We start from the raw sequence: 21,518 nt of genomic DNA, 5'->3' as shown, positions 1-21,518 counted from the left end.
GTATGGATACTACATGCTCTAAGCCAAAATCACAAAAATTAGCGGGTGGCAATAGGTGCATCACTGCTTGCTCGTCGTAAATTGGCTCGTGAAGAGCACCGACCATTCCTATTCTGTACCGTTACTGGTGACGAGAAATGGTGTCTTTATGCTAAGAAATGAATGGTTGGCCCCAAACAAAGCAGTAACTCCCAAAAAAATGTGTGTGAAATCTTATGGGACTTAACTGCTAAGGTCATCAGTCCCTAAGCTTACACACTACTTAACCTAAATTATCCTAAGGACAAACACACATACCCGTGCCTGAGGGAGGACTCGAACCTCCGCCGGGATCAGCCGCACAGTCCGTGACTGTAGCGCCCGAGACCGCTCGGCTAATCCCGCGCGGCCAGTAACTCCCTTACAAAGTCCTGCGCTTATCCGCTAAAGATAATGTAATGAATCTGGTGGGACAGCGAATTGCTTCCTCGAGGTGTAATCATTACTCTTGACAATGCCAAAAACTGAGATGTCTTGAAGACGCAATCCAAGAACAACGACCAGGAACACTGCGTGGTGATGCTGAACGATAATAACGCCAATAGGCATTCTTCTAGACTGACAAATACAAGAATTAGGTTGAGGTCATTTCGCACCCACCCTATTTCATCTCATCTAGCGACCTTAAATTTTCACCTTCTCCGCTCTCTGTCGAACAACCTCCAAGGAACTTCCTTCCCGGATGAAAATGCGCTTCGAACATGGCTCGATGTGTTATTCGCCTCAAAACTACGTGATTTCTACAGTCACAGAATGGAAAAGTTACCCCAGCGTTGGCACACTTGTAAATATTGAAGGAGAACGTGTTATTGATTACTACTACGAACATATGCGTCAATCCAATAGCAAGTGCTGTTTAGCTACCAACCGACCATTGAACAGCATGACTGATTTTCTTGTAATTGTTCCTTACGATGATATGAACGGCAGTACGTCTTTTTTAAAATAGCATCCTATATTTTTTTATTTGGTAATCTACTTCCTCTCCTCAATGCTTGTTCAAAAAAGGTATCACAGTTTACAATTCACGTAAACATTTTCCTTGTGTTTCCATGTCTTTGGAAATTTGTGGTAGGTTCCTGTGGGACCAAACTGCTAAGGTCATCGGTCCCTAAGCTTATACACTACTTATTCTAACTTACGCTATGGACAACACACATACCCATGCCTGAGGGGGGACTCGAATCTCCGACGAGCGTAGCCGCGCGAACCGTGGCAAGGCGCCTAGACCACGCGGCTATCCCGCGCGGCTCCATGTCTCTGCTGTCAACACCATAAAGTGGATAAGTTACCGTGATCCCGAGTACATCTGCACTATGTGCTAGTACTGGCAGTCAAAGTCAGTTTTGTGTTACGTTTTCAATAACGTCATGCAGACGTGAATGGTACACCGAGCAGGTCTCGAGGAAATAAAAGGGGAGGGGGGGCTGGCTGCGCCGTTCGGGCCACAGGCCGACCGCCGCGTTCAACTTTTCAACTGGTGTCATTTGGATGCGGTTTGGAGGGGCGTACGCTGAAGACACATCTCTTCCGTACGTTTTCAGCTTTGCACACCTTGAAGTCGCTGCTTCTCATCCACATGCCCCCTCAGATGACATCATGAGGCTGCGTGCACCCCATTCCAGTCCTTCCAGCGAGGAAAGATTCCAGGCAGTACCGGAATTGAACCCGCGCTCTCCTCATAGCAGTTAGCTGCGGCGGTGCAAAGAGGAAGTGTTACTGATCAAAAATTATGTGGTGCTATTCAAAACAGACATACTGCTGATATATCTTCTTATCGAACGAAGTTAATGTCCCGTGGTAGCTAAACTACACTTGCTTCCTCCTTTTTCTCACTTTTCCTCTGGGAAAAAAAGTTCTTTCGGGTGGCCAATATAACTGGGCCAGCCTATGTGTACATAGTCCACAGGCCACTGTATAATGCGTGGTGGAGGGTGTTTCACCTACTTTCTGCCCTATTCCATCCAAATATCGTGAGGCAAAAGTGATTAGGTGTAACCATTGTATGCGTCCTGTTCTCTCTCGCCTTATTCTCGCGATCTTGCCTGGCATATACGGTAGTCGCAGCAAAATTGCCGCAGTTTTTCTCGAATACCAGTTTTCTACATATACCCAAGAGATTTTCTCGAGAACAACGTGTCTGTCTTCCAAATATTGTCGTGTAAGTTCCTCTAACATCTTTGTTACATTTCCGTTTGAGCAATACTGACCTGTTATGCCTCTCAATTCGATCGATGTGTTCTGTCGCCCATACTCGGTATGGACACCTAACGCTGGAGTATTCCAGAATGCACGCCAGCAACTTGTAATCAGCCTTCTTTGAACGTGCGCTGCACTTCCCTACAACCCTTTTAAAAGACTTAATTCTACAGCAAATTTTGTATCGTGGGCATCCACAGATGTAGAACTGAACCATGAGGATTAAGATTGCTTCAGCTGTATGATAAATCTTTATTTATGATGCAACTAGTTCCGCGTCGTTAGAATCACATTTTCAGTGATACAGATTTATTTTACAATTTATTCCAAACGATAAGCAATAGATGACCCACCAAAGAATGTCGGGTCATCTACTGCTTATCTTTTGGAATAAATAATGAAATAAAGCTCTATTCAAAAATGGTTCAAATGGCTCTGAGCGCTATGGGACTTAACATCTGTGGTCATTAGTCCCCTAGAACTTAGAACTACTTAAACCTAACTAACCTAAGGACATCACACACATCCATGCCCGAGGCAGGATTCGAACCTGCGACCGTAGCAGTCGCGCGGTTCCGGACTGCGCGCCTAGAACCGCTAGACCACCGCGGCCGGCCCTAAAGCTCTATCCCTGAACACGTGGCTCTAACGCCGCGAAACTAGTTGCGTCAGAAATAAAGAGTTATCTTACAGCTGAAGTGGTGTTATTCAAAGTAAATTCCTCCATTAGCGACCACAAGGCAGTTGCTGCTATACTGAATACCGTAACACCTACAAGCATCAGAAAGAAACGCAAAGTATATCTATTTAAAAAAAAAGCTGATAAAAGTGCTCTTAACGCTTTATTAGGAGACAGTCTCCACTCCTTCCGATCTGATCACATAAGCGTAGAAAAGATGTGGAATGATTTCAAAGAGATAGTATCGTCGGTAATTGAGAGATGTATACCACATAAATTAATAAGTGATGGTACTGATCCCACATGGTACGCAAAATGGGTTAGATTGCTGTTGCAGAAGCAAAGACAAAAGCATGCCAAACTTAAAAGAACGCAAAATCTCCAAGATTGGCAAATTTTTGAAGAAGTTCGAAATATAGCCCGTACTTCAATGCGAGATGCTTTTAATAATTTCCACAACGAAACTCTGTCTCGGAATCTGGCAGAAAACCCAAAGAGATTCTGGTCATACATAAAGCACACGAGTGGCAAGACGCAGTCAATACCTTCACTGCGCGAGAACAACGGTGAAGACACTGATGACAGTGCCACTAAAGCACGGTTATTAAACACGGTTTTCCGTCCTTCACCAAAGAAGACGAAGTAAGTATACTTGAATTCCAATCAAGAACAACTGCCAAGATGAGAAACATAGAAGTAGATATCCTCGGTAGAACGAAGCATCTTAAATCTCTTAATAAAGGCAAGGCCTCCGGTCCAGATTGTATACCAGTCAGGTTCCTCACAGAGTATGCTGATAAAATAGCTCCATATTTAGCAACTAAATACAACTACTCGCTCACAGAAAGATCCGTACCTAAAGACTGAAATATTGCTCAAGGCACACCAATACTCAAAAAGGGAAGTAGGAGTAATCCGCTGAATTACAGGTCTATATCACTAACGTCGATTTGCAGTAGGGTTTTGGAACATATACTGTATTCGAACGTTATGAGTTACCTGGAAAGAAACGATTTATTGACACATAGTCAGCACGGATTCAGAAAACATAGTTCTTGTGAAACACAACTAGCTCTTTATACTCAAGAAGTAATGAGTGCTATCGACAGGGGGCGTAAAATTGATTCCATATTTCTAGATTTCCAGAAGGCTTTCGACACCGTTCCTCACAAGCGTCTTCTAACCAAACTGCGTGCCTATGGAATATCGCCTCAGTTCTGCGACTGGATTCGTGATTTCCTGTCAGAAAGGTCACAGTTCGTAGTAATAGACGGAAAGTCATCGAGTAAAACAGAAGTAATATATGGCGTTTCCCAGGGAAGTGTTATAGGCCCTCTATTGTTCCTGATCTATATTAACGACGTAGAAGACAATCTCAGTACCGGTAGCCGTCTTAGATTGTTTGCAGATGATGCTGTCATTTGCCGTCTTGTTAAGTCATCAGATGATCAAAACTAATTGAAAATGATGTAGATTAGATATTTCTATGGTGCGAAAAGTGGCAATTGACCCTGAATAAAGAAAAGTGTGAGTTATTCACATGAGTACTAAAAGAAATCCGCTAAGTTTCAATTACGCGATTAGTAACACAAATCTGAAGGCTGTAAATTCAACTAAATACTTAGGGATTACAGTTACAAGTAACCTAAATTGTAACACATAGATAATATTGTGTGTAGAGCAAACCAGAGACACCGATTCATTGGCAGAACACTTAGAAGGTGCAACAGGTCTACTAAAGAGACTGCTTACACTACGCTTGTCCGTCCTATTCTGTGTGCGGTGTGGGATCCGCATCAGGTGGGACTGATGGATGACATCGAAAAAGTTCAAATAAGGGCAGTTCTTTTTGTACTATCGCGAAATAGAGGACATGATACGTGAATTGGAGTGGCATTCATTAAAACAAAGGCGTTTTTGGTTGCGAAGGGATTTTCTCATGAAATTTCTGTCACCAGTTTTCTCCTCCGATTGCGAAAACATACTGTTGGCACCCACCAACAGAGGGAGAAATGATCATCGCTATAAAAGAAGAGAAATCAGGGCTCGCACAGAAAAATTTAAGTGCTCGTTTTTCCCGCGCGCCGTTCGAGAGTGGAACGGTAGAGACACAGCTTGAAGGTGGTTCATTGAACCCTCTGCCAGGCACTTTATTGTGAATAGCAGAGTAACCACGTAGATGTAGATTCATCCTCCCTTGTGTTAATGTCCAGTGCTCATCCAATATCACTATGCTTCTTTATATTAAACATTTAATCCTTAAATTACATGATGGACTCCAAATTTGTAATCGAGTACTATAGAATTGTTTTATTACGAGGATTATCTTTCTTTTATCGACATTTAAATAGAACTGATTTTTATTATATTAAATGGAAATTATGTCCAAGTGTAAATGGAAATTATGTCCAAGTGTTTCTGGGTTTTGTAACTCTCTTCCATCGACTATTCATTCTTGTAGCCATCAACATCATCAGCCAACAAAGTGATATTGACCCTGTTCTGATAAATAGTTTATGTGTATTGAGAGCATTTGTGGTCGTATTGTATTTCCTTATGCCTACGTATGTTAATTTAATTTCTACTATTGGACATTCGTCTTCCTTTATACTGTGTGTGTGTGTTTGAGGTTTACGGGCGCTAAACAGCGGGGTCATCAGCGCCCATCCTTTATACTGTACTGGATTTGATTAGTAAAAAAAAAAGAAAACTGATGCATATACGTGAATGTTTCCATATGACGGTGTCTTCGTTATTAATCGACAATGACTACTGTATAAATGCCATTTGAAATTTTTACATTGACAGAGTCTACGATGGGGCTTAAAAGAGTGAATTACACAGTATTACGGTAGACAAAGTAACTTCGAATGCTGCACTACACTTCATAGTGACAGGGAACACGGACACCATTTTTGAAAATAGATCCCACGTCTGTGTAAACAACGATAAATCCACTTGTTGGTCATGGAGGGTGAACGTCCTCATCCTTGGAAAAATCTCTTTTCTCCAGATATTCTTTCAGCTTGAGAAAACGATGGAAATCGTATGGCGCAAGATCTGGGCTTCTCTGGCAGCATCACCCACTTCTGTGCGGCCATTGTCAAATTGTTGGCACATTACACTGCAGCTGGAGCGACATTGCGTTAGGTGCACATATCGCTAGCATTTCACGGTAAATTTGTGTGCATTGAAACGTTTTTCGCAGAAGAATAGTACAGTCCTTCGTAATTCAACTCTGTAGTATGCTGCGCCATTTCACATGCAAAATGTACGGCACCTATTATCCATTCCGCAGCAGAACTGCGTCTGCAGGAAACCGGAATAGATACTCTCTTCTGAGAATGCGCCATTCTGTTATGCGCAATGCTCTTAGCGTGGGGACGACCTTTCTGAAATACCTACGTATCGCTTCACTTTGCATCTACTGTTTGCAGGATATCGTACGTGGATAAAGTGAGCTTTTTTTCCCTCGCCCTCGCACTTTTCGTGAAGGGACGTCGTAATGTTCGAGTTTGAAATGTGCTACCGAATGAAGCGGCGTTGTGATAAAAGAGTGTACTTACATTCGGAAGGATGACGGTTAAAATCCCCATCCGGCCATCGAGTTTCAGATTTTGTGTGGTTTCGTAAATCTCTTTAGGAAAATACCGGGATGGTTCCTTTCAAAATGATATGGGTGGTGTCGTTTCCCATCGTTCCTCAGTCTGAGCCTGCACTCGGTCTTTAAATGACCTCGTCATCAACTGTACCTTAAGGCCTAATCTTCCCCCCTCCAGTTCTATGTGCTTTAGGTCCTACAACAGAAGTTATTGCCCTGTAATTACATACACCCCATTCTTCCGCCCAGTCTTAGATTGTGGTCACATTGGCACCAATATAGGTGGATTTCGCCTTCCGCATCGGACTCCGAGGAATACATTACAGTAGTGCGATAACAAGGCCACCAGCAGCTGAATCCCAAGCCACCAAAAATCTGCATTTACTCCTCCTCTTTTATGATGCGCTGTTGTGCATTTCGCCATCGTTCGGCAGTGACGTGTCACAAAGCTTTCGTGCATTAGTTCCAGTACTTTTGGCAGATTAAATGTCTTGTTATTTCTCGCGACAAATCCCTTGGCTCTAGATCAGTTCTTCTGCGTCCAAATAGCAGTGGTACGTTGACTGTTGTAAAAAAACAGCGTTTGTACAGTGTGCTCGATGCCGTGAAAATGATTGTTTTCCATGTTTGTACCAGGCTTATCACTCTGGCTCGTGTGAGACCACATCTGTCGTACAAAACAGTGGGCATATTCAAATAAAGAGTACCTGATTTTTCATTTTTCTCCAAAAAATTGATTGTGTGCTGTTTGTTTACCTTCAGCAATCTTTAATAATCTTTTATTAAATATCGATACTTAAGAATTTATATTTGCAATGAAAATCAGAATTTTGTGTGCTATATATTAGAAACTGGAAGAAGTGCATTTTTCCTGAAAAAGATGGTTAAGTACGAGTTAATCAACATATATTTGACGAATTTCATAGTTAAATGATATAGGTTTTCAAACTGAAAAAAACTATAGACCACGATTACATCCGAACTGCCGCCCGAAAGCATGGAAGATTATTATTTTACTACGCTATCGAGTGCGCCACGCATGTAACTTTAATACTACCTCTATTTATTGTATAGTGTTCCTCTATAAAGGTCAGAGCTGGATTTTTCTCTGTAAGCTTATGAAAACATTAAGAACAACTTGTTTCTCGCCATTAACGGTGTTTCACAATCAAGTAGGAAGCAGTGTCATCCATTATCACAGTACGTATTAACAGCGAAACAGAACACAAGTAGTGTTTACGGAGACTGTGACCATACACGATTTTTGAAATAAAAATTACGCAGCTTAAGAATGATTAAGGAAAACGTTAATGGCTGTTGACACATTAGAATGTCTTGAAGTTTCATTTACAATAACGTAGTTATAAGATTTCTAATATGTAACTTGGACCTGCTTCCAAGAGCGGAACAACACCAGTGTACGAGAGTTGCGGCTGCTCACCAATCATGGTGCTTGTGTTGTTTTCATCGGGTTTATGCTTACGATGAACGATGTATGTCTCTGCAGCATTAATAATTAAGTTTCGCTTACTCTTGGTTGGTGCCTGCCACCCTAAGAAATAACAAAATAATGTATCGATTTTTCTACGGCTTGTTAAAAAAAAAAAAAAAAAAAAAAAAAAAAAACTGTCCATGGGGGTTAGCTAGGCTTTGAGCCATGCAACACTTTTTTCACTTTTTTTTCACTAGCTGCTTATTTTTTATGACCCACCTTCTAATTTCTTATGGTGGGTAGTATGTTGCCACAGCCGCTGTGACTGGGTCCGGGGTCCGGTGTGACTGAAATGACACCACCCCGGCTCCCGTCCCCACTCACACCGTTGCCCGTGTCCCGCCACGTGGAGGCGGGCTCTATTTGTTTACATCCATTTGATATCTTTTTTTGTACAGCATTAGAAAAACTTATAACTAATACAAAATCAAGTGAGAAATTAATAAACAAAACGAAATTAAATATTTAGAAAGAAGGAAGGAAGAGAATTGAATAGAGAAGAGATAGGTATAATATTGCCCGTCACCTGGTTGTGGGCGGCGGCCCGGGTCTTGGAATGATCCTCAAGACGCTGGCCATCGCTCACCATGCCTTTAACATCTACCATCCTAAAAACTAACTTAACTAGAAGAGATTAGGGTACGTTAAAGCTAGAAACTAAGACTAAGACCTCCATGTCCAGCCTGCTAAACTATTTACGATATACAACAGAGAGGTAACTGATTTTGTGCTTGGCTCAAAGTTGCTAATGAAGGGGTTCTTGTGGTAATAGTAATAAACGCAATGACGCTAACGGTTTGTGTTGACCCTACAAGGCTTCTAGTAGAGTACATCAGGCGCAAGCACCTCCCGGCCCCGCCGACAACACGACCTGAACGGTGGTTTTCCCCGATCTACCATAGGTATCCGTCGGGTTGGGCTTAAAAGAGAGGAACCACAATGAAGATCCTTCCATCCAGGCCGTGCGCCGCCTCTTACCAGGAGGCGTAGGTCCCTTGAAGAGGTGGCTAACTTTAAGCTTCAGATCAGAAGTTATTAGTGTAGTGGAGGTTGAGGTATAGGCTGTGTAGGTTGATTGTACAAACAATTCATCCTGAGCCAATGAGACTTATAATGATACGTGGTGTGGCAGTTAGCACCCTCCGGCCCCGCCAGCAACACAGCCTGAACGGTGGTTTTCCCCAATCTACCATAGGTATCCGTCGGGTTGGGCTCAAAAGAGAGGGACCACAATTAAGATCTTTCCATCCAGACTGTGCGCTGCCTCTTAACGGAAGGCGTAGGTCCCTTGAAGAGGTACCTAGCTTTAAGCTCTTATTAGACATGGAGATGCTGTTAATTACACTTCTGGAAATTGAAATAAGAACACCGTGAATTCATTGTCCCAGGAAGGGGAAACTTTATTGACACATTCCTGGGGTCAGATACATCACATGATCACACTGACAGAACCACAGGCACATAGACACAGGCAACAGAGCATGTACAATGTCGGCACTAGTACAGTGTATATCCACCTTTCGCAGCAATGCAGGCTGCTATTCTCCCATGGAGACGATCGTAGAGATGCTGGATGTAGTCCTGTGGAACGGCTTGCCATGCCATTTCCACCTGGCGCCTCAGTTGGACCAGCGTTCGTGCTGGACGTGCAGACCGCGTGAGACGACGCTTCATCCAGTCCCAAACATGCTCAATGGGGGACAGATCCGGAGATCTTGCTGGCCAGGGTAGTTGACTTACACCTTCCAGAGCACGTTGGGTGGCACGGGATACATGCGGACGTGCATTGTCCTGTTGGAACAGCAAGTTCCCTTGCCGGTCTAGGAATGGTAGAACGATGGGTTCGATGACGGTTTGGATGTACCGTGCACTATTCAGTGTCCCCTCGACGATCACCAGTGGTGTACGGCCAGTGTAGGAGATCGCTCCCCACACCATGATGCCGGGTGTTGGCCCTGTGTGCCTCGGTCGTATGCAGTCCTGATTGTGGCGCTCACCTGCACGGCGCCAAACACGCATACGACCATCATTGGCACCAAGGCAGAAGCGACTCTCATCGCTGAAGACGACATGTCTCCATTCGTCCCTCCATTCACGCCTCTCGCGACACCACTGGAGGCGGGCTGCACGATGTTGGGGCGTGAGCGGAAGACGGCCTAACGGTGTGCGGGACCGTACCCCAGCTTCATGGAGACGGTTGCGAATGGTCCTCGCCGATACCCCAGGAGCAACAGTGTCCCTAATTTGCTGGGAAGTGGCGGTGCGGTCCCCTACGGCACTGCGTAGGATCCTACGGTCTTGGCGTGCATCCGTGCGTCGCTGCGGTCCGGTCCCAGGTCGACGGGCACGTGCACCTTCCGCCGACCACTGGCGACAACATCGATGTACTGTGGAGACCTCACGCCCCACGTGTTGAGCAATTCGGCGGTACGTCCACCCGGCCTCCCGCATGCCCGCTATACGCCCTCGCTCAAAGTCCGTCAACTACACATACGGTTCACGTCCACGCTGTGGCGGCATGCTACCAGTGTTAAAGACTGCGATGGAGCTCCGTATGCCACGGCAAACTGGCTGACACTGACGGCGGCGGTGCACAAATGCTGCGCAGCTAGCGCCATTCGACGGCCAACACCGCGGTTCCTGGTGTGTCCGCTGTGCCGTGCGTGTGATCATTGCTTGTACAGCCCTCTCGCAGTGTCCGGAGCAACTATGGTGGGTCTGACACACCGGTGTCAATGTGTTCTTTTTTCCATTTCCAGGAGTGTATTTACATATAAGGTGCAATGCAACAACATAAATTATTATTTTTTTAATTATAGGTGCGCTGGCAAGAATTGAGATGTGCTTTGTGTGGCAGGAGGGCGGGCGATGGCGGGCGCGGACGGGGAGCAGCGGGCGGCGGCGACGCCTCCGCCGGACGCGAGTGCAGCCTCAGCCTCCGCCCCCGCAGCTGCCGCCCCCGCGGAGGGCAGCCCGCGCTCCGCCCACCGGCTCAGCCTGAGGAAGAGCTTCCGCTCGCTGTCGGCGGCCCGCACGCGATCCCGGCCTTCGCACTCACACCCTCCAGGTAGGCAACCACAAAGGGGCAGCCGCCGAAGGAAAGGCACACGTTCCCCTCACCCGTGCTGTAGCACGCAGGGGTGTTGTGGGATGTCTTGTTGACAATATTGATTTATTCGGAAGAAACTATAACATTCATCCAGTGAATACTAGACGGGAGGACGAAGTGTACTTGGATAACACTTCCTTAAGTCTTTCGAACCTGATACAGAATTTCGCAGAAGTTTATCTGACAGGTATCAGTTTCTATACTTTATGACCTCTGGAATTAGGTAAAAATACTGAAAAAATACTCATGGTGATAGTTTGTTCGAGAAGTTGCTAGCATGCTACTCAAAATACAAATATGTTGTTGTTGTTGTGGTCTTCAGTCCTGAGACTGGTTTGATGCAGCTCTCCATGCTACTCTATCCTGTGCAAGCTTCTTCATCTCCCAGTACCTACTGCAGCCTACATCCTTCTGAATCTGGTTAGTGTATTCATCTCTTGGTCTCCCTCTACGATTTTTACCCGCCACGCTGCCCTCCAATACTAAATTGGTGATCCCTCGATGTCTCAGAACATGTCCTACCAACCGATCCCTTCTTCTAGTCAAGTTGTGCCACAAGGTCCTCTTCTCCCCAATTCTATTCAATACCTTCTCATTAGTTATGTGATCTACCCATCTAATCTTAAGCATTCTTCTGTAGCACCACATTTCGAAAGCTTCTATTCTCTTCTTGTCTAAACTATTTATCGTCCACGTTTCACTTCCATACATGGCTACACTCCATACAAATACTTTCAGAAACGACTTCCTGACATTTAAATCTATGTATAAGTTAAATGAAACACTCTCAGTCTAAAATAATGCAGGAATTGCCTGAAACGAACGAAATATAGGAAAACTATTGTACCGCGTGATCAAAAAGTCAGTATAAATTTGAAAACTGAATAAATCACTGAATAATGTAGATAGAGAGGTACAAATTGACACACATGCTTGGAATGACATGGGGTTTTATTAGAACCAAAAAAATACAAACGTTCAAAAAATGTCCGACAGATGGCGCTTCATCTGATCAGAATCGCAATAATTAGCATAACAAAGTAAGACAAAGCAAAGATGATGCTCTTTCAGGAAATGCTCAACATGTCCACCATAATTTCTCAACAATAGCTACAGTCGAGGAATAATGTTGTGAACAGCACTGTAAAGCATGTCCGGAGTTATGGTGAGGCATTGGCGTCGGATGTTGTCTTTCAGCATCCCTAGAGATGTCGCTCAATCCACGATACACTTGCGACTTCAGGTAACCCCAAAGCCAATAATCGCACGGACTGAGGTCTGGGGATCTGGGAGGCCAAGCATGACGAAAGTGGCGGCTGAGCACAACGTCTTCACCAAACGACGAGCGTCAGAGATCTTTCACGCGTCTAGCAATATGGGGTGTTTTTTTGGTTCTAATAAAACCCCATGTCATTCCAAGCACGTGTGTCAATTTTTGCATCTACATTATTCCGTGATTTATTAAGTTTTCAAATTTATACTGACTTTTCGATCACCCGGTATTTTTCTCGGTGACGCATAGCTTTGTCTTCTCGTTGAAGTTTGAAATGATCTGTTGGGCTCAGGTGGCTACAGTACTGAACAAAACAACTGCCAAACGAAAGCCGTAAACCCGCAGAATCGTTGCAGTGTGCGGTTACGCAGTAGTTCAGCCACAAGAAGTTTAAAACCGTATCCGCACTATCGTGCGGGCCAGGATGGAAAGGATGAATTATTGTACTGAGATGTGCGCACTATTCAGCTGGTTTCGAGCAGAGCAGGAAAATAAATGAAGAAAAAATTGAGTGGTAAATCCCAAGTATTCAAATCCAAGTTCATTGTGGCACATTTCGTCTCTTCTGCACTCAATTTCCTCCAGTAGTTGAGAACTTTTCTCTGTGATGTAACGTTATTATCCGTACACTCTCCTACGATTTTTGTCGTGTTTTATTAATTTTTAATGGTATTTTTTCTTTTTAAATTTTCTAATCAGTATTTTACAGAAGATCGAAGATATAAGAGCGCCGAGTTTCGTGACGGTAGCATTCAATAAAATGCTTACGGGATTCCAGCCACGAGAGTGACGTGTTCGAGGTTTTAAGGCACACACTTTTCGCATCATTTTTTTTGTACAATGACCTGTTTTACGATCATACTGCGGTGTTGCAATGGGAAACCTGTTAACTCGAGCGGTCGCATCCCTCTTTATGGAGTAATTCGAGGAGTCGCCTTATACACGGCCCCATTAAAGCCTTATTGTTTCTCACAATACGTTGACTACACGTTTGTTATTTGGCCCAAGGACGTGAAGAAAGTGATGAGTTCCTGGAACCTCTCAACAGCATTAGCAGTAACATCTAGTTCACTACGGTAATATAAAAAGACAATGCCTTGCTCTTCCGCGACGTCTTTGTACGCTGTAAGCGAAATAGATGTCTTGGGCACAGCGCGTACTGGAAACCTACGCAAATCGATCCGTACTTGCACGCCATCATAACCGGACACAGGAGCTTTCTGTGCTACAAACGCTGGTACTTTGTGCAGGAACATCAGTAGCCGACAACCTGCCCCATAAGCTGAGCTAACTGCACAAGGTTGTCGGGAACAAGTGATACAGGTATCACCAAAGAAGTCAAATGGTCTCAATTAAGAATCGCAATAAGACCACAGACGAGAAGCACGAAAACAAATTTGTATTTCTTCCGTTCTGTGGCTTCGTGTCGGGAAAAGCCGCCTGCTGAAGAGACACAAAATCAGATCGATGTACAGGTAATCACTGCAGCAAGCTGAAGATGTGACACGTCTTAGAAAGCCCGATATTTACAAAATATCATGCCAGTGCGGCCAGTCTCACATCAAACAGTGTGCACTGTAAAACAACGGAGGAAAGCCTACGCTACCCCGAAAAATGTGCTTTGCTTAAGCATGCTTAAAAAAAAAAAATGCTCCAAAGAAACAATCACCAAATCAAAATTGACAACACATCTGTCGTGGCTTACACTAAAGATTTGTGGGACACTGTAACTAAAGAAGCCATTGGAATAACAGTTGCTGATAACATTCTTAATAGAGGGCGACCTTCAGCACAGTGCGATTCGCGATCCACATTTGCCCATGAATTTCAACACCCCGGTCAGCAATGACTTCACAATCCGCAGCTAGAGCATAGGAGGGCGTACCAGCAGCCCATCAGCAATCGTTCCACTGGACGATTTCCAGGGCGTACCTGCTCAAAAGCTCGTGATATTTTTACCACTTGACGCGCCTGGTGATCTCCTGAAATCACTTTCCCTTTTGGGAAGCCGCGCAAGACCTGTCTTAGTATGACAGCACAACGATATAAACGTTGTTCATCCTAATACGATTCCAATATCTTATTAACAGCCACATCACGATCCCTTTGAAAGAAGGAAGGATGATCTTCGTTCCTTTCACGTTTCGTCGACAACAGCATCATAAGAGACGGAGCACAAGCTAGGATTGGAACAGAACGGGGAACGATCTCGTCCGCGTCCTTTCAAAGAAGCGATCTCGGTTTTCACCTCACATGATGTGGGAAGATCATGGAAAACCTAAAGCTTGTAAGGCCGGATGGGAATTTGTATTGGCGTTTCCTGAAAACGAATCCATTGTCTTACCACTGAGCCACCAGCCTTGGTGCTCCGTTTCAGTATTTCAGACTTCAGTGTCAGTCATCATCTTCATCATCATCACCGCCATCATCATCCGTCCCATATCTACTGCTACATGAAGGCCGCCTCCAGACTTTTCCATTGATTATAGTCCTCAGGTACACACATCAGTGTTGCTCGTCGTGTATATTTTCTGACGCCATCCACCCACAACCCATTAGATCCTCTTCTCAGTCTTTTCATACATCTTGACATTCAACAAAGAAATTCTTTGACTCCATCTTCCATTCGCCTGGGTACAGGCTACTTCAACGTAATTTTCATTATAATTATTGTCACACCTACCACTCCAGTTATTTCTCTGTTCCATTTATTTGTTTTCCTCTGTTTTTGAATGGTTTTTACCATTACATATGTGTGTCATATCACCATAAGCCTAATCTGATACTATACAACGCTTACGAAACTTCAGATTCCGTTTCATTGCAAGTTATCTTCGAATATTTCTTTTCTTATCATCCAGTTGTGTTTACGACTGCCCTATAAACACAACTTCATCACCAGGTACAGTGGCTTCAAAAATGGTTCAAATGGCTCTGAGCACTATGCGACTTAACTTTTGAGGTCATCAGTCGCCTAGAACTTGGAACTAATTAAACCTAACTAACCTAAGGACATCACACACATCTATGCCCGAGACAGGGTTCGAACCTGCGACCGTAGCGGTCGCTCGGCTCCAGACTGTAGCGCCTAGAATCGCACGGCCACTCCGGCCGGCGTCAGTGACTTCACTTGTAATCTGCGCATTTTTCTTTTCGATATGTTAAATGTACACTCATGTTCAGAAAAAAACAGAACACCTTGAACGATTAGAAATAGGACGTTCACATGCACGCGACCTGTGCATTAGTGTGTTCTGCTGAAATGATTAGGATTTGAACCATATCGACTAACGGGTTCAAGGTCAACGTCGATATCGCTGTGCAACAGCACTTCCTGGTAAAATGTGTCTCCGGCTCTCGTTGTCACCATAAACCGAAGGTAATGGATCTGTGTGACTTGAGCAGATATGCAGGATGCCTCGCAGACTTGTGCGTAAACCGTACAGTTAAATCACTGGGTTTGAAAAAGCGCGCATTACTGGCATGAGAGAATCTGATGCATCCATCCGGGAAACTGGTGCACGTGTAGGACGAAGTGTTTCGCCAGTGCAACGGCTGTGTGCAGAACGGTTCACGGAAGGCCGTAGAACATGTCGAGATGGGTCAGGTCGCACAACCCACACAGCCCGAGAAGGTCGACACCTCATCCGAATGGCATTGCAGGAAGATCATCTGCGTCCTCCTCGGCTCTGGGTTTTATCTTCCGATTTCTGTGAGTTTCTAATTTAGGTTTCTAGTCTAATTGATATTCTAGTGATAGATTGAGGATTGTGCCTACGCTATACTGGCTGTGTATGTTTCTATCTTATAGTTCGTTTTGGATAACTCTATTCCTAAACTCTAGTGTGTGGGGAGGTTAGTCAGGGGGAAGACGCGATCGGTCGTTGCACTTCACTTCACTGGTGTGATTGGAGAGGATAGAGGGGAGTTGTATGGTGCAGTTCACTTCACTGGTTTCTTCTTTTTCTGATTTTTTCGATAAGCTCCTTATTGTCGGGGAACGTTTTTTGGATTGCGTGTGCGATAAAATCTGGTGGGTAAGGGTATCTGAATTGGGTAATTCTGTACTCGTAGATTGGTCTGCAGATTAGATCTTTCATGATCCCTTCTCTACCCACTCTGTTCCGGCCGTATTTGGCGCATTCTGGGGTTATCGTATCTATACGATCGTTTGCTGTGGTGTAGTGCAGCTTCTCTGCTAGTCTCAGTTTTCGGCGGTCGAATGCGGCAATTCTTTCATACTGTGCTCTGGAGGCTGTCCACAGACAGGCACCGTACTCAAGGATTGGTCTGACGAATGTTCTGTAGGTATGTAGTACTGCGTCTGGGCTGGCACCCCTGAATTTAGAGCTGATTAATTTCACCAGAGTCACTCTTCGTTTAGATTTGTTTATAATGTTCTCTGCATGGTGCTTCCGTGACAATGTGGAGTCGAGAGTCATCCCTAAGTGTATGGCGCTCTGGACAGCGTTAACACTCTTCTTCCACGAGGTTATGGAGAGTTCTTTGTGTTTTAGCCTGACGCTTTGCGTTAGGTTCCGGTGCCTGAATAGTAGCATCTGGCTTTTTGTGGCGTTAGGTTTGATGCGCCATTTGGCCATCCACTGTTCTAGTTAGGGGATGTAGGATGTCATTAGGGTCTTCGCTTCCTCTACCGAGTGTGCTGTGCACCAGTAGGCGGTGTCGCCCGCGTAGAGGGCGAAGTGTTCGTTCCACCTATTAGGGCGAGGGATGTCAGCTGTGTATAAACTATAAAGCGTAGGTTGGCACAACAGTGGAACGGTGTAACACATCGTACACTATCAAGGGTGACAGACCATCGCCGTTTATTACGGAGTCGGTTATGTGCGCGTCGTCCGCTTCGCCTGTCTTTGACGAATGTGCAGAAACATGCTAGATGGCAGTGGTGTATGGAACGACGTCACTCGGGTCAGGAATGGCATCAGATAGTGTTTTCGGACGAATCTAGGTTCTGTTTGTTTGAAAATGATGGCCGCATTTCGGTTCGCCGCAGACATGGGGAGCGGCATCACAGTGGCTGCATTCACAGATCACAGTCGGAGCGTGTCCAGGGCACTGTGACCAGTGTGACTTACGTGAATCACATCCAGCGACCAGTAGCCATATACTTTCTGCACAACACCTCTGACGCCATTTTTCAGGAAGACAATGCACGACCACATGTTGCTGCATGAACACGCGCCTTCTTGGTGTCACAGGATGTCAGCCTTTTGCCCTGGCCCGCCAGATCATCATACTTGTTGCCAATCGAAAATGTGTGGGATATAATGCAGCGCTGTGACTCAATCACAACTCAATGAACTTTGGAACCAGGTGAATGCAGCATGGATGACTATTCCACAGGACACCATTCACGCCTTATATGCGTCAATGCTATTACGTATGGAACAAGTTATCAGGGCCCATGGCGGACCCTGTGCCTACTAGGCAACAGGACACGTGCTGAACCGAGGTGACTGAAGTGCTATCATTTCTGCAAGACATATTAATGTATATGTCTTGTGAATATGAACGTCCTATCTCTAGCCGCCAAGGCATTTTTTTTTATCTGAACATTACTGTACATTATTGTGATCTTACTATAATTGATTCTCAGCCCTACATAGAAACTTGTTGCGCGAACTTATTTCATTAACGGTTAAAATTTGCTTAGAGTAGATGCAAAGAATAACCATGTTATCATCAAAAAGAAGAAAGTCCAGGCAAGTTTTATTCCTACATTAGCAAGCCAGCATAGCTTCGCACGGATAGCACTACGGCCAGACGACTTCTTTATAGTATGAAGTGACGTACGCAACCGCTCCTCATGAATCAGTCTGTCTGTTAGAGATAACCGTATCAGTACTCCTACAGTAGTTCCTGAGATCAGCCTTCATATACAGATAGAGAAACGCAGGGCAGACTTCAGTTTATAACATGTATAGATTCTGGACAAGCGACGCTGCTCTCTGGATTGGTGGCGGCGGCTCTTACTTAACTGATTTTCCCACCAGAGACCACCTCGTGTTTTCGTAGCTGCCATCGTCGCCATGGACGTCATTCCAATCGCCAATTAAATGTAGAAAAGATAGAAGTACATATAGTACACGCTCCTTATTACTGTAAACAGTACATTGTATATACACAAACGTTCCACTTCAAAAAGGGTTTAAATGGCTGTAAGCACTATGGGACTTAACATCTGAGGTCATCAGTCACCTAGACTTAGAACTACTTAAACCTAACCAACCTAAGTACATCACACACATCCAAGCCCGAGACAGGATTCGAACATGCGACCGTAGCAGCAGCGCGGTTCCGGGCTGAAGCGCCTACAACCGCTCCGTCAGAGCGGCCGGCCCTTCCACTTCAGTCAGCCTATCTAATACTGAAAACCATGTCAGAATCCCTTTAGTAACTCCTGAGATTAGCGCGAATATACAAACTTTTTTGTTTGCCATATTTTTTTTATTATTTTTTATTGAAAAAATTAATTCCATCCGTGTGCATACAACTGGTCCAGCGAACTTTCAATTTCTTTACTTAGCCCAAAAAACAATTTTGTGGAACTTCCTAGCAGATTAAAACTGTGTGCCCGACCGAGACTCGAACTCGGGACCTTTGCCTTTCGCGGGCAAGTGCTCTACCATCTGAGCTACCGAAGCACGACTCACACCCGCTCCTCACAGCTTTACTTCTGCCAGTATCTCGTCTCCTACCTTCCAAACTTTACAGAGTTCGAGTCTCGGTCGGGCACACAGTTTTAATCTGCCAGGAAGTTTCATATCAGCGCACACTCCGCTGCAGAGTGAAAATCTCAATCTGGAAATTTTGTGGAATTCTATAAAATACTGAATGACGGCCACTACGACTTCGTTATTTCATACAATTTTCCTTCCATCAAGCCAAATTTTTAAGCTGATGAACAGGAAAGATTCCGGTTACATAGAATAGGATACGTGGGAAACCAGTGCTGTGCAAGTATGTCACACATCAATAATCACGTACTTGATGTAAGCACCTAACGTTAAATGCACGATTATTAATAGGATATATCTGCAATTTCTCCAGGCTACAGAGCAATATATGTACAACACAATTTTATGCACTTTGCCATTGTCACTATGGCAATGTGATGGCCCATTGTCCTGGTTAAAGAGTATGTTTCGCATGTTATTGTGTTGTCGAGGGAGAGCAAAGGAGGGGCAGGGGGCAGGTAGAGGCACATAATTAAGATGGGAAGAGAGAGAAGGCAGAAAAAAAATTATGCAAACAGGGTTGAAGGATTCCATTGAAATCAGCTCTACGGTATGGGAAGAATCGGCGGAGATTGTGCAATAAGTTAAATACCTACTTCCACGGAGGGGAAATGAGCATTACTTGGCTGGAGCGCTATCCAAATTAACGCGCTCAGCCGCAGTCTTTTTTACAGAATTCTGGTCGTCTTCGACACACCGTCGCCCCAGCGCGAGGTAGCCGGTTCGGATACAGTTTCTCGAGAAAGTTATTCCTAATATAGCTTAGAAACAAACAGATAGGAGATGGCATTATACAAGTCCTAAACTCCAGACTGAGCACCTGTGGCTAGGGTTAAATTCCGCAACGTCTTATTGGAATCGGAACCTAAGATACCGTGCATGACGATGCACTCGTCACTTGTGGACATGAAATTAAGCCACTTTCTTTGTTTTTTTCTAAGAATACCAACTGATTTGAAGCAGTCGTTACGGTATTGGACCAGTACTCGGGAAAATTGAAGTTGTTCAAATGGTTCAAATGGCTCTGAGCACTACGGGACTTAACATCTATGGTCATCAGTCCCCTAGAACTTAGAACTACTTAAACCTAACTAACCTAAGGACATCACACAACACCCAGTCATCACGAGGCATTGAAGTTGTAATCACGCTTTGCGGCACCTCATTTACGTTTCCCTAAAAATATTTGCGAGTAAATTATGTATGTTACTTCAAAAAAGCCACGGCGAATTCCTTTGCATAAATTTTTTTCCATCTTACATCTACGACTCTGATGAACTCGAAGTCGAAGAGGCGTTTAACTAATCCCCAATGCGTCGCATTTCAACCTGTCCCTTCTTTCACCGTCATCAACCAAGTGAACACAGACTACACTCCGACCAAGCTACTTTGGTTCACAGTTTGGAACTGCAGAAATTGCCTTATATCCAGAATTCTTTTTCCACATGCGCATATGCAGTCCTTTAGCGGAAAAGATTGGACTGGGAAAGGCTGTAGCCGGCCGCGGTGGCCGTGCGGATCTAGGCACTTCAGTCTGGACCCGCGTGACTGCCACGGTCGCAGGTTCGAATCCTGCCTCGGGCATGGATGTGTGTGATGTCCTTAGGTTAGTTAGGTTTAAGTAGTTCTAAGTTCTAGGGGACTGATGACCTCAGATGTTGAGTCCCATAGTGCTCAGAGCCATTTGAGCCATTTTGAGCTTTTGAAAGGCTGTAAACAACGTTCCATTTTTCGTTTGCCTCTAGTACACGCATAACCTCGTCGCTTTTCTCCGAATTACAGCACTCCACAGAGTTAGTTAGATAGTTGAATGTTCCTTAGATCATTTGAACGATTCTTCTGTCGAAATAATGCGAAAGAAATCAGTATACTGGGCATGTATACATGTTTAGCGTTAATATTAATGAACACATTTTTTAGTGCTGGTTATGCAGCCACAAACTAGATGGTATTTTTCTTAAATAGAAATTCGCACATAGAAAAGAAGAAGTCGTCCAGGAGAAGTCATTTTAGGTTGGATTTAGAATTGCTTTGCTACTTGTCAGACATTTCATATTACTGGGAAAATCATCAAAATTTTTGTTTTTGCCTACTGAACTGCTTCCTGAGCCATTGAAAGCTTTAATTATGGGTTTCTTCCAATATTATAGGTATGGACGTCACTATTCTTCTCATATTGTGATGGATTATTTATGACGAAATTTCATTTGTGACGTCAGTAGTGGACCGCTTGTTGCCGGAGGGTTCATGAACTGATAAACTGGGGGCGCAATTTGTCAGTAATTCCTCGCGTCTAATCGGGGAATAGTTATCTGGGAAATGGCGACGTGTGGAAAACAAATGGGTCGATACCCTCTCGTCGGCTCTG

The sequence above is a fragment of the Schistocerca serialis genome, chromosome 5 (genome assembly GCF_023864345.2).
Source record: "Schistocerca serialis cubense isolate TAMUIC-IGC-003099 chromosome 5, iqSchSeri2.2, whole genome shotgun sequence".
NCBI lineage: Eukaryota > Metazoa > Arthropoda > Insecta > Orthoptera > Acrididae > Schistocerca > Schistocerca serialis.
This window is presented reverse-complemented; position numbering follows the sequence as displayed.